The sequence below is a fragment of the Lactuca virosa genome, chromosome 3, assembly GCF_052849685.1.
Source record: "Lactuca virosa cultivar CGN04683 chromosome 3, Lactuca_virosa_CGN04683_v6, whole genome shotgun sequence".
In the NCBI taxonomy this organism is placed as follows: domain Eukaryota; kingdom Viridiplantae; phylum Streptophyta; class Magnoliopsida; order Asterales; family Asteraceae; genus Lactuca; species Lactuca virosa.
This window is the reverse complement of record NC_136428.1, coordinates 140035202-140049302: the sequence shown is the minus strand read 5'-3', so window position 1 is coordinate 140049302 and position 14101 is coordinate 140035202. Positions and strand designations below refer to the sequence as shown.

General features: G+C 36.1%; 1 protein-coding gene across 2 annotated transcripts in view; it reads left to right on the top strand.

Annotated features, from left to right (window-relative positions):
* The first annotated feature begins 1381 nt into the window (after positions 1-1381).
* LOC145162645 (zinc finger protein 7-like) overlaps positions 1382-14101 on the top strand; it is a 34650-nt gene continuing 21930 nt past the window's right edge. For both annotated transcript variants that reach the window (XM_079081727.1, XM_079081726.1), the window contains exon 1: positions 1382-1655. The gene's annotated coding sequence lies outside the window, so the exon portion shown is untranslated. The remainder of the gene's footprint in view (positions 1656-14101) is intronic.

Below are 14101 nucleotides of genomic sequence, written 5' to 3'. Positions count from 1 at the left end.
ATATATATATATATATATATATATATATATACATACACACACACACACACGTACGTTTACTATGAAATAGGTGTTTTTTACATTTTTTTTTATAAATATGTGTTTACATACAAATGTATTTATAATAAAATAGGTGTTTGTATACATTCAATTTTTGCAAAATACATATTTGTATACATTTTTTTTATAAAAACGGATTTGTATATATTTATGTATTTATTAAATACATATTTTTATAAATAGGTATTTCGTATACAAAAATGTTTTTTAAAAAAAGTTTTATATAGAATATGTAAGATTTTTTATGTGAAAATATGTTTTGTTTTGTATAAATATGATTTTATAGAGAAAAAACATATTCGAATCAAATTTTTGAGAAAAAAAAGTGTAAAAACAACTAATGTTATGATGAATTATTAACAAAATTCTATTATTTTGGGCCAAAAGGGTAAATTTTGGACCAAATTTGTAATAAAATTTAAAATCTGGGTAAAAAGTATAAATTTTGGACCAAATTTGTAATAAGTTTTGAAATCTAGGCAAAAAATGTAATTTATTCAGTTGGATGACCTGTTGACCGGGTAAATGGTTAAATTGAATATAATTACCGATTTTTGGAACTTAATTGACTAAAAAAAAGATATAATAACTAAATCGATTGTGAGATCAATATATAAAGATTTTATTGCATTTTTCTTTTATATATATATATATATATATATATATATATATATATATATATATATATATATATATATATATATATACACACACAAAATTGTCGCCTTAAGTGACACCTTATAAACGATGTGACTCGCTATGACTAATAAAATCTTGAGGATTTACATTGCAGCAAAGTCTTGCCTAACGTTATTTAGAACTTTGGTTATAACTACTGCTTAAGGCATTTCTATTAGTTCCAACAGAATGAAATAAATGTACCTTGAACGAATAAGTTGCATACGAGTTATGAGGTGAATCTGCAGACAAGTTTTAAATGGATATCGGAATAAGCTGTAAAAATAAAAAGTATAGACACGGCTAACATTTGATGAAATTGTATTTATTTAACGCATTTCAACCGTATCGATTGTCTCAGATCCGTTGGTGTTATGATAGCTAGCCGTGAATGTAAATAAATATTATAAGGTGAGTGGGTGTGTTTTGTTTTCTTGTGTTGATTGTACCCAGGAAACCACTTCTAGTTATGAAAAGCAGCAACTACGTGTCGGGCTTTGGGAAAGGCATCAAACACAGGAAAAATGGATTCAATTTGTTAATATTATGCGCTGATACAAACCTAGTATTCATCGTATTCAAGTTTGATGCCTATAAAGTATAGTTAAACATACTTATTTGATACTGAAAAGCCAAAAAGGAAGACAGTTTTGTGACAGAACTTAGTTCCCATACTGGCTTCCTTTTCTTTTTGTTTTCCTTTTTAGTCTTGTAGTGAACTTCCCACCTATGCCCCTCTCACATCTCATCTCTTTCTCTCTTTTAATATCGATCATATTCAACCTTTTTATTAATTTCAGCATCTTCTTCTCTACCCCCATATGTTTTCAACAGGAGGAAGACAAAACATTGGTACCATGTTTCTGTCCTAGCTAGCGTAGTACAAGGAGTGCACCTAAGCTAGCTCAAAGCATCTGGTTAGTGTTCTTAATTAACTTTCTTATGATTCTCTTACTTTCTACTTTCCTCGCTTATGTTCTTTCTCTTACTTATACGACCTGCATCTTTAGAACTGCTGATCATTTTGCCAACGAAACATGAAATTGTACCGAATTAATAAGGATCTTATAGGCTTTGTGAAGGGTAACATACCAAATTAGGTCCATCCCTAGTGATATTAGATCATTCCTGCAAGCGTTGTATGTAACAGTTTTGACTTGAAAACTTATAATTCTAAATCAAAGAAACTGAATACGAAATAGAGTACAGGTCATGAAGATATATTCATGGTTTAAAATGGCTATAGATTACTGTGGTTTATCCTGAGATATATCCTATTGATATGTGGATTCAGTTTACATGATCAAATTTGGTATAGTGATGATTTGGGTCTACGGACAATTTGCATTGGGCCATGGGTTCCATGGCGTTAAAACGGCCTGGCGGATAGCTAGAAAAAGATACAATGAAACAACAGAATGAAATCACTATGGTTATATCTGCTTCCCCCAGTTGACCTCGTTTAGGATAGGAAAATAAGTTTGAAATAACATCTAACCATACTAATTAGAATGGGTACTGAAACTACATGTCATGTTCAAACAAGCCTTTAAGTAGTTTTTTGCTAGTGAGGCCGTTAATCTCGGAAGCTAAAAGTTCACTCGTTTACTATTGTGTCATTCAGAACCTAGGTGCATTTTTCTTTAAACGCTTAACGGATGCTACTCATATGATCTAGTGGTAGTAAAGGAAAAGTAGGGCTGCATTATCGATTTTGGTATAAGGAATATATGTATTAATTGTTTAATAAAGGCATGGTATCAAATGACTAACCAAGATCTATTATCGCTAGATTGATTATTAAAACATATCTTTCAATAATTTAGGTAATAACCGCATTATTTTATTTATTTATTTATTTATTTATTTATTTATTTTGTATTTGTTTACTTAAAGATATTTTTTTACATACATGCCGGTCACCACAGTTTATTTAATTGGAATTGAAGTTGAGCAATTATTTTTAAAGTGCTTAGATTTCAAATTACTTATTATAACCAATAAACCATCTTAATGGTAATATTAATATAACAATTGATATAAATACGTCAGTATATACATTTGTACACAATAACGGAAATTTAAATTCAAAAATTATTTTCTTTCGGTTATAATGCAAAATGTTTAAATTATATTTTTAATAATTTTGTAGAAAAAACAAAAGAAATATACAATAGAATAACGAATCATGAGACTCATAATTAAACATAATAATCACTCTAAAAATTTCTCTGTGTTTCCTATCCAAACGATAAGCACGCAATTACAATATATGAATAGATATAAAGAAGACAAGCTAATTTTATTCTTCACACGATTAGGATTATTGTATAACGTCCATTGACGAATTAATGAGTTTTATTTTCGATCTTCGTGTGAAGTTTACAATTATATTGATTTTTATATATAGTGCTACATAAATATAAATAAAATCTAGTCTCACAATATGGGGAAAAACATACTATCATTTCTGGTTTGGTATTTCTATTACCAATGAACCACATCTTTGATGTATGCCACCATTTGCTTCCAACAGATCAATCTCAACAGCTCAACAATCTTCTATTTGGAGGTTGTGTGATCAATAAACCGACTGTCCACCATAATGTGTAGGTCTTGTCAAACCATATGTAATCTCATATTATATTATTAATACATAACACGTGCTCTTTTATTTTCTATTATATTGTTGTAGATAAACATTAACCTAGTCATAGAGTTGTAACAGATCCAATAATTTAGGATCCTTCATTGTATTTATACCTCTCTTGATTATCAATGAAACAACAAGAAATTCATCGATCATTCTTTTACATGGTATCAGCCAGGAGATCAACTATTTTCTACGATTCTCTTTAATTCTACCACACACTCACCATGACTAACGATGATTCCAGTGCCTTTGTTTCCTCTGTAACCCCAACTTCTACTGTTCACGCCTTGCCTCTCGCAACAAATTCCCTTTCCCTAACCCTCGTTCAATTTCCACCGTCACTAAAACTCAACTCAACCAATTACATGAGTTGGAAAACCCAGATTGAAGCCCTCTTACACGACTTAGATCTCCACAAATTTATCGATGGCAGCATTGTTGCCCCTGAACCCACTATCACCAACGGAGTCTCTATTCCACACAAAGATTACACCACTTGGTTTCGTCAAGATCGCCTCCTATTCGGTGCAATTGTAGGATCTCTCTCTCCCTCCATTGTTCCACTTATCACAAACGCCAATTCCTCTCTTGAAGCCTGGACGATTCTCTCGAATACATACGCTAATCCATCACGCAGGCACATAAAACAGCTTCAGCACCGCCTCAAGCAGTCCATCAAAACTCAAGATCAGTCAATAACTGATTACATGTAATGTGTCAAAGTTATTGTCGATGAACTACAGGTACTGTTGAGTGTGAATCCACAGAAATGTTGAGTGTGAATCCACAGAAAAGCTGGTCAAAAATGGCAGGAACAATGTGAAGTTGTGAAGCCACAATTGTTGAATGAAGACCCAGTTGTGTTTTTTGACTACTTCTGATTTCCATCTCTATATAAGAGATTATTCTGTATTTGTAAAACTTGTATCTAGTGTAACACAGAAAGAGTGCAGATTAGCACCAAGAAATGTAAATTCCTAGTTACCGGTGGACGTAGGTCAGAGAAGGACCGAACCACGTTAAATCCCTCATGTTCATCCTTGTGTTCTTGTTTTTCGTGAGCTGTGTGTGTGTTTAGAGTCGTGTGTTAAGTGTCTCGATCCTAACAAGTGGTATCAGAGCAAGGTTTTAGCTCCAGAAGGTGATTTTCAGTTTTTTGGTCGAAATTTTTTTTCGTCAAAAACGATTTTGGTGTATACCGTTGGAAAGGTCTCGTTCCGAAGATTCCGAAAATATTTTTTTCTGAATTTTTTGACAACCGGAAGACGTCCAAATCGCCGGTCAAAGGTTTGCCGGAATAGTGACCGGAAAAACCAGTTTTGCCGGAGAAGACGACACTGTAGACCGGAGTTCCGCCGGAGAAGACGACACTGTAGACTGGAGTTCCGCCGGAGAAGACGACACTGTAGCAACACTGTAGCAACACTGTAGCAGATTTGAAAAATTGCAGTTTAGCCCCTGAACTTTCAGAAAATTACAGTTTAGCCCCTGAACTTTCAGAAAATTTCAGTTTAGCCCCTAATCTTTCAGAAAATGGCAGAAAGCAATAAGCTTCAGATTGAGAAGTTTGATGGGAAAGATTTTGGTTGGTGGAAGATGCAAATTGAAGATTTGCTCGTGCAGAAAGACTTAGACGCAGTTTTAGGTGAAAAACCGGAGGCAATCACACAAGCAAACTGGGAGACTTTGGATAAGAAGGCCAAGACATTTATTAGACTGACTTTGTCAAAGGATGTTGCCTTCAACATTTTGAAGGAGACCTCGGCAAAGGGAATCATGGAGGCATTGTCTAATATGTACGAGAAGCCGTCGGCAGCAAATAAAGTCTTCCTGATTCGGGAACTAGTCAACACGAGGATGAGGGAAGGAAGTTCAGTTACAGTACACATCAACAATTTGAACTCGATTTTATCCAGACTTGGGTCAGTGGGAATAAAATTTGAGGACGAAGCTCAAGCTTTACTACTGTTATCATCATTACCTGACACAGTTGGTCCGGAACAGTTACAGCCGTTACTAGTTCCGCAGGATCGAAAGAGCTCACTTTTGAGGGAATTCGGGATTTAATTCTAGGCGAATACGTCAGACGAAGAAATTCCGGGGAATCATCAAGTGAACAATTGAATGCGGTCAGAGGTAGAAGAAATAACAGAGGTAGTGGGAGCGGGAACAGGAGAAGGAGTCAGTCAAGGACTCGAAATGATGTGACTTGTTAGAACTGTAAAGAGGTTGGACATTTCAGGAATCAATGTCCAAAAGACAAGAAAGAAGTTAACGTTGCAGTAGACCATTCAGATGATGATGTTTTGATCTGTAGTGTGGAGAGCAATGTGGATTCCTGGGTTATGGATTCGGGTGCTTCATTTGACGCTACCCACAGCCGTGAAGCACTGCGGAATCTGAAAGAAGGGGATTTTGGTAAGGTAAGACTGGCGAACGATGAGGTTCTTGATGTGACGAGCATAGGTGACTTAGATCTGAAGACTCCAGTCGGTCCATGGACTTTGAAGGATGTCCGGGTAATTCCAAGTCTGAAGAAACAGTTGATTTCTGTTGGGCAGTTGGATGAACAGGGACACGAGGTTAAGTTCAGGAATGGGCAGTGGAAGGTTGTCAAAGGAAATCTTGTGATAGCTCGTGGACATAAGAGGGGTTCATTATATATGGTCAGTTTACCGTCTGAGGGAGTAACCGTCCCAGTTCAGAAGAAAAACAAAATCCGGTTCATAGAGTCTCGTGGACAGAAGAAGGTTTGCATTGCAGATGGCAAACCCAGAGTCACAGGTCAGATTCAGGTTGAACGTGTTTGGAACGGTTCAGAAAAACCAGTCAAGGGCATTCATAGCAGTGGGAGCATGGGCTTTGTTTCAGCTAGAATACCCAGAACACAGTGGGTTAAGAGAACCAGTATTCCATCTGTAAAAGTCTCTCCAGATTATCTGCTTCACATGGAGAGTGTCGTTTGTTCTCAGGATGTTCCAGGATCGGGCAGTTCATTTCAGTGGGAGCCGATGGAGACAGAGAACATGTCAGTGGCAGACTTAGCCATGACTGATGTGTTGGAGCTAACGAAAGCTTCAACTGGCCTTCAGGTTAATTGAAGAGAATGCCAGGGTAACTAGGAAGGAGTTAAGATCAAATACAGATGCACAGTTGAAGCACATGTGAAGATTGTTCCGTGGCTTCAAGTGGGAGATTGTTGAGTGTGAATCCACAGAAATGTTGAGTGTGAATCCACAGAAAAGCTGGTCAAAAATGGCAGGAACAATGTGAAGTTGTGAAGCCACAATTGTTGAATGAAGACCCAGTTGTGTTTTTTGACTACTTCTGATTTCCATCTCTATATAAGAGATTATTCTGTATTTGTAAAACTTGTATCTAGTGTAACACAGAAAGAGTGCAGATTAGCACCAAGAAATGTAAATTCCTAGTTACGGGTGGACGTAGGTCAGAGAAGGACCGAACCACGTTAAATCCCTCATGTTCATCCTTGTGTTCTTGTTTTTCGTGAGCTGTGTGTGTGTTTAGAGTCGTGTGTTAAGTGTCTCGATCCTAACAGGTACTCAGTAAGAAGATGGATACTGAAGACATCACAAATACGGTGCTCAATGGCCTTGATTCTACCACCTACAACACTATCATCGATGCAGTCCACGCAAGAGACAAACCCATCTCCTTTGATGAACTCCACGAGAAGCTGATCAATCATGAACTTACTCTCCTCCAACAATCTCCCACCACCACCAATTTCCATTAACCCGCCACTGCTTTTGCTGCAAACAAAAAGCCACCACACAAACCTTGGAACAATCGATCCCAACAACAATCCCCACCTCTGTTGCCAACACCAACTGCCACTCCTCGTCCCTTCCTCGGCAAATGTCAGTTTTGCTTCACTAAAGGTCACTCTCTTACCTCATGTTATGCATTCAAGAACAAACACCCAACTATTCAGCTGCCTACACTTCCAAAAACCACCTATCATACTGCTCAAGCGAATGTCATGACTGCCAAAATACCAGATCACAATGCACCAAACAACCAGACCTCATGGATGTTCGACAGTGGTGCCTCTCACCACATCACCAACGATCTCAGTGCACTCTCCTTGTACGCCCCCTATGATGGCACTGATGAACTAATCATCGGTGATGGTTCTTCTCTTACTATAGCTCATGTTGGCTCTCTTATTCTTAGTTTTCCTACCACTTCCTTTTCTTTACAAAATGTCCTCTGTGTTCCAACCATATCCAGGAATATCATCTCAATCTCTCGGTTATGTCTTGATAATCAAATTCTAATCACTTTCTTTTCTTTCCATTTTTTTATCAAGGAATTCAAAACCAGCCGCCTCCTACTACGAGGAACAGCTAGCCACGGAATCTATGAACTCAGATCCACCTCAAAACCTCTTGCATTTCACACAAGCAAGACTGTTTCATGGCACCACAGACTTGGGCATCCACATTCGCAAGTCATGAATCATTTAGCTTCTACTATTCCAGTTATTAAATTTATGAACAATAATTGTAACTCTTGTTGCATCAATAAAAGCCATAAACTCCCCTTTCACATTACATCCCTTACTTCTACAGCACCTTTACAACTTATATTTTCGGATGTCTGGTCATCCCCTGTCACCTCTTTTGATGACTTCAAATACTACATAATTTTCGTTGATCACTTTACAAAATATATGTGGCTATATCCAATTAAACATAAATCTGATTCCCTTTCCACCTTTATCCGTTTCCAATCTCTTGTTGAAAAAAATTTTCAAACAAAAATCAAACAACTTTTTTCTGACAATGGCGGTGAGTATGTCAAATTATCTAATCATCTTGCATCTTGTGGCATCACCCACTTAAACTCACCCCCTCACACACCAGAACACAACGGTTATGCTGAACGCCGCCACAGCCAAATCGTTGAAACTGCCCTCTCTCTCTTATCCTACACCCACATGCCTTTATAGTTCTGGACCTTCGCTGTCACCACAGCCACTTACCTGATCAATAAACTACCAACAGCCACCTTACAAAATGATTCCCCTCACTATAAACTATTTAAAACTCTTCCAAACTACAGCAAACTAAGATGCTTTGGTTGTTTAGCATACCCATGGCTGCGCCCATATACTCAACACAAACCTCAACCTCGTTCTAAACCATGCATATTTATTGGTTATTCCTCCACTCAAAGTGCCTACCATCTACTCGATCCCCCCACCAATAAAATTTATACATCCAGACATGTTCACTTTATCGAAGACTCATTCCCTTACTCTTCCTTAACCCAAACTTCCATTCCTCCCTCACCTGACCCTGACACATGGCTTGAAGTCACAAACATCTCACTTTCACCTCCCACCCCTACCACAGAAACATCCACTCTCACCATTTAAACCCCCCTCCTGCCTCACCACCACCTCCAAATGACTCACGAATCCCACTAATACCTCTCATCCATGACAATAACACGCCTCCACCCTCTCCAAAACGCACCAGACCAAACCCAAAACCAAACTCTAAATACCACAACAATAACTTTCTTTTATACCATTCGGTTGTTCAACCATTCCCAGAACCACACACCATCACTCAAGCACTCAAACAGCCCCAATGGCGTAAGGCTATGCAAGATTAACATGATGCACTCATTCGAAACAACACCTGGACCCTTGTACCACCAGAATCTGCACCTAACCTAGTTTGTTGCAAATGGGTTTTCAGAACCAAGTTTAAATCTGATGGCACCGTCGATAGACTAAAAGCCCGATTGGTTGCAAAAGGATTTCATCAAAGACCAGGCCTTGACTATGTTGAAACTTTCAGTCCTGTAGTTAAGCCCGCTACTCTCCGTCTCATACTCTCTCTTGCCACATCTCAAAATTGGTGTCTACATCAACTAGATATCAATAACGCATTTCTTCAAGGATCTCTCACTAAATCAGTCTATATGTCTCAACCCCCAGGGTTCACTGACCCTGCTCTCCCACATCACGTATGCAAATTAGACAAAGTTATATATGGCCTTCGCCAAGCCTCTCGTGCCTGGTACAATGAGCTTAAAACATTCCTCCTCTCCTCTACTTTCAAACCTACCATATCAGATCCATCACTTTTCGTTCAACACTCTTCTACCTCTCCTATATACATTCTAGTCTATGTCGATGATATAGTCATCACTGGTCCTACTTCTTCTACTGTCTCTTCTTTCATCACAACTCTTGCTAATCGTTTCTCCCTGAAAGACTTAGGCAATCTCTCTTACTTTCTTGGAATTGAAGTCCTTCACCACCCTACATGTCTCTTTCTTTCTCAGTCCAAATACATACTAGATCTTCTTACCAAAGCCAACATGAGTGACCGTAAGCCGGCGTCCACACCCTCTACAACATCAGTACATCTCAACAATACCGATGGTTATCTACTCTCTACACCCACAGAATACAGATCACTGGTTGGAGCCTTGCAATACCTATCTTTAACACGACCTGATGTCGCTTTTGCAGTCAACAAGTTATCCCAGTTCATGCATAAACCAACCGATATCCATTGGCTTGCACTAAAACGCCTATTGTGCTACCTTCACGACACTATCCACCATGGTCTTTTACTAAGACGAGAATCCCCATTGCACCTTCATGCCTTCACTGATGCTGACTGGGCAGGTGATAAACATACCTACAAAAGTACAACAGGTTATCTTGTCTATCTTGGCAGCAATCCCATTGCTTGGAGTTCTAAATGTCAACCTACACTCGCGAGATCATCTACAGAAGCTGAGTTCCGTGCTGTTGCCTCTACTACTAATGAAGTTCAATGGATCATGTCCCTTCTTTCTGAACTTAACTACAAATCCACTGTCACTCCAACCATATATTGTGACAACTTAAGAGCTACTCACTATGCTGCTAATCCCGTCTTTCATTCCAGAATGAAACATTTAGCTCTTGATTTTTACTTTGTTCGCGAAAAAGTACAATACGGTTCTATACGAGTCACTCACATTTCTGGTGATGATCAGCTAGCAGATGCACTCACCAAACCTCTGCTCAAGCATCGCTTCCATACCTTATTATCCAAGATTGGACTTCTCTCACGGTCGTCCATCTTGCGGGAGCATATTAATACATAACACGTGCTATTTTATTTTCTATTATATTGTTGTAGATAAACATTAACCTAGTCATAGAGAAAGCGTCTATACTGTTGTAACAGATCCAATAATTTAGGATCCTTCATTGTATTTATACCTCTCTTGATTATCAATGAAAACAACAAGAAATTCATCGATCATTCTTTTACATATATATAGCCTAGCGCCTTCTCATTATTATCTAGAAGGTCACCCAAAGCTAGCATAAATTCAATTTCTTTGTTGTTACAATCTTAGTAAACATATGTTGGATTCATTGTACCAAGGTATTTCTTTCAATGACAATGTACCATCACTAATCAGATTCAATAAAGTGTTATGTAGATGTGTTTTGTATTCCCATGAGAAAGTAGATTACTTGTGCGATACATACATTATGATTGTATAATGAAGAATGTAGTCTTCTTGTCTTATTCCCAATTGTGGTTGAAAGTTCCTCAACTAGAGTGGCATTGTTTTATAGTTTGGACATAAACTAGTAGTTGTACAACTAATAACGAACAAATATCATGTAGTGATGAACATATCTCTCTCTCTCTCTCTCTCTCTCTCTATATATATATATATATATATATATATATATATATATATATATATATATATATATATATATGTGTGTGTGTGTGTGTGTGTATGTGTGTGTAAGTTTAGTCATGCTAAATATTTATTTAGTGTTCCCATATCTTGCATCTCTAAATGTTTAGAAATTCCTATTCATTTTAATACACCCACCAACACATCGTCAACTTATAGAAACACTATAATATATGATGAATCAAACCTTTTCAACTAGAAAAAGTGATGCATATTATAACTTATGTATATATTTCTCTATATGTAGTTTTCACAGTTCACATCGCATTGTCTTATTGTCTTCGGAAATCTATATAGACTTTTCTTAAATTTGCACACCAAGTTTTCATTAACAATCAAATGAAAACGATGTTGTGGTAGCATCTATATATCTTCATTAATGTTTCCATGTAAGAAAGGCTTCTTAACATATATTTTTCCAAATGTAAGTTTCATATGACCCTAATACCCATCGTTAATTTAATTATGGAAATATTTATAACTAGAGACAATAGCTTCTTATAATCAAATACTCTTTAATCTTGGTACCTTTTAACCACCAATATGACCTTTTACATCTTCTTGTCATCATGTTTATCTTTATCTTGAATATCCACTCATTTTGTAGTACTTTCTTTCCTTTTTGTGACTTGTCCAATAACCAAGTATGGTTATATCATGTGAACTTAAATGATTCTTAACTTTATTTTGGTATATGAGATCCTTCATTCTTTATGTCTATTTCTAGTCAATAGAAAAGAGGTTGTTGATGAAGAATATCTAGCTTGAGGTCTTTTATCTTTAGTTGATCTTTTAATATTATGGATTTCTACTTCTTCTCTAGCTTCAAATTATAAACTCCCACTTTCCTCTATGCTCCCACTAATATAGAACTCCCAACCTCCTTTGAGTATCCACTGCTTCTTAAGCCCTAAGTTATCTATGAAGGACGAATATATCATGTAATGTTATTCTCTATTCAAAGATTGTGCATATAAAAGTCATTCTCATTGAATAAGACATTTACACTTCTAATAAACCTTCTACTTTCATTATTAACCTTATCCAAATTCTAGCCAACAATTAGGCATTCCCTGACCTATTCCTCAAACATGCATATATTTTAACATCATTGATCTTGATATGAGAGACATACGTAAATACTCTGAAGTATGTAAGATTCATATCTTTAATTTGACATTTCTCTTTTGTACTTTTGAAATCTAATGTAATTGAGTGTAAAGTTAAACCTCTCTTCAGGTTTAGTCTATATATGTAACATAGTAGCATGATAACTGATTGTTTAAACTTATGTAGGGTCGTATATATTAGTTTGAACCAATAGTAACAAAGGAGAAGGGTATATGGAAATTCTTTTGGTCATATACACTCTGGTTTACATCTTCTAAAATAAAAATCAAAAATTATATCCTTTAAACTTGTGCATCTTAACTAGGCCAGTAACTATGAGGCAAAATATGAGTTAATTTGGTAAAACATTAAGTATGCTTTTAGAGAGTATATGTAATGCTACATTTCAACCAAAATGCCATGGAAGAAAAGCATGTTCCTCATTAGATCCAACATTTAGAGGAGTTTATTCAATAAATATTGAATCTGATGATGTGGCATTTCCGATAGAGAAGGCTAATGGAGAAGCTTCTCTACAGAAGTTCATGTAGAAGACTCAACTTCTCTATATAAGGTCATGGATAATTCTCTATATCAAAGTTCATCTTACTTCGATATATCTATCTATTTTAGGGTGAACATTGAGGTTGTACTTTATGCCTTAGTTACAGTATTATACATTTTGAGAGCCTGTGATAGCACTACTATATAAATAGTGTTGTAGTCTTAAGTGTTACAGAGAGAGATAGAGTTCATACATTTCTATATTTGTACACTTGAGATTACCTTCCAGACTAATTAAGCTTAAACAAAATTATTTACAACTTGTATTGATTTCATTATCGTTTAATTCATGCTTAATTGTTGTTAATTCCTCAATTTCACTTACATGGGATCCTACATGATCAGCTTTAAAGGAAAGAGAAAGCCACGATTTCAATGTTGTCTCCATTTGACCAACATGCTTTTGACTTTTAAGACCAGTTGCTATGAAACATGTCTCCTAGAATGCTTTAGCGTCCAATCGCTATTAACCGTTTGTAGAATTCATAATTTTCAGCTTTTCTACTTAGTATAGAGACAAGACAAAGCAACTTTTCCTAATGCATTAAAATTGCCAGTGACCACATTTTCATTTGTATGCTGTTGTCTCGATTTCTTTTCAAATTAGCACTTTTCGATCAAACCCATATGCACAAAACCCACATTTGACCATTAATAAATTACTTTTTACTTCTTCCGGATGAATGTATTTTAACAATGCTCATAGTATAAGTAACACTTGCATTATTGTCTTGCACACCATATACTCATGTTAAGAATAATTTGATCCACTTGCATCTATGTAATTAATTCTTCTTTAATGTAACATTCACATTAAATGTGTTTTGAGTAAAAAATTAGAGGAAAAAATTGTTCCAATTAACTTCGACTTTCATCATGAATTAATAATCCCAAATAAGGCTTCCCATCAAATTAATCTTCAGTAATTAACAACTCCTTTCAGGAATCCATTTGAGATTGGAAGTTAGAGAAAAGTCCTTGTAAAGTCGTTTCCCTCCAGAAAAAGATGCTTTAAATATAGAAGATCCAATATCATATCCTTGAGAAAAATGTAATCCTCTTGGCTCTTTGGTAGGCACAAAAATTTTATCAAACATCATAGTGTATCATCCATGAGACTTTTTCTCATTTCTATAATATCAAAATTCTTCATCATGACGAATCTGAGAAACATTTTTCCTTTCACATTTTTAGCTTTGAAATTAAACATCATAGCAACATTAGAAGAAATTTGCTTAGGCACCCAAATTTTCTAGGTTTGACTCTTCCTCTTCTTCTTCT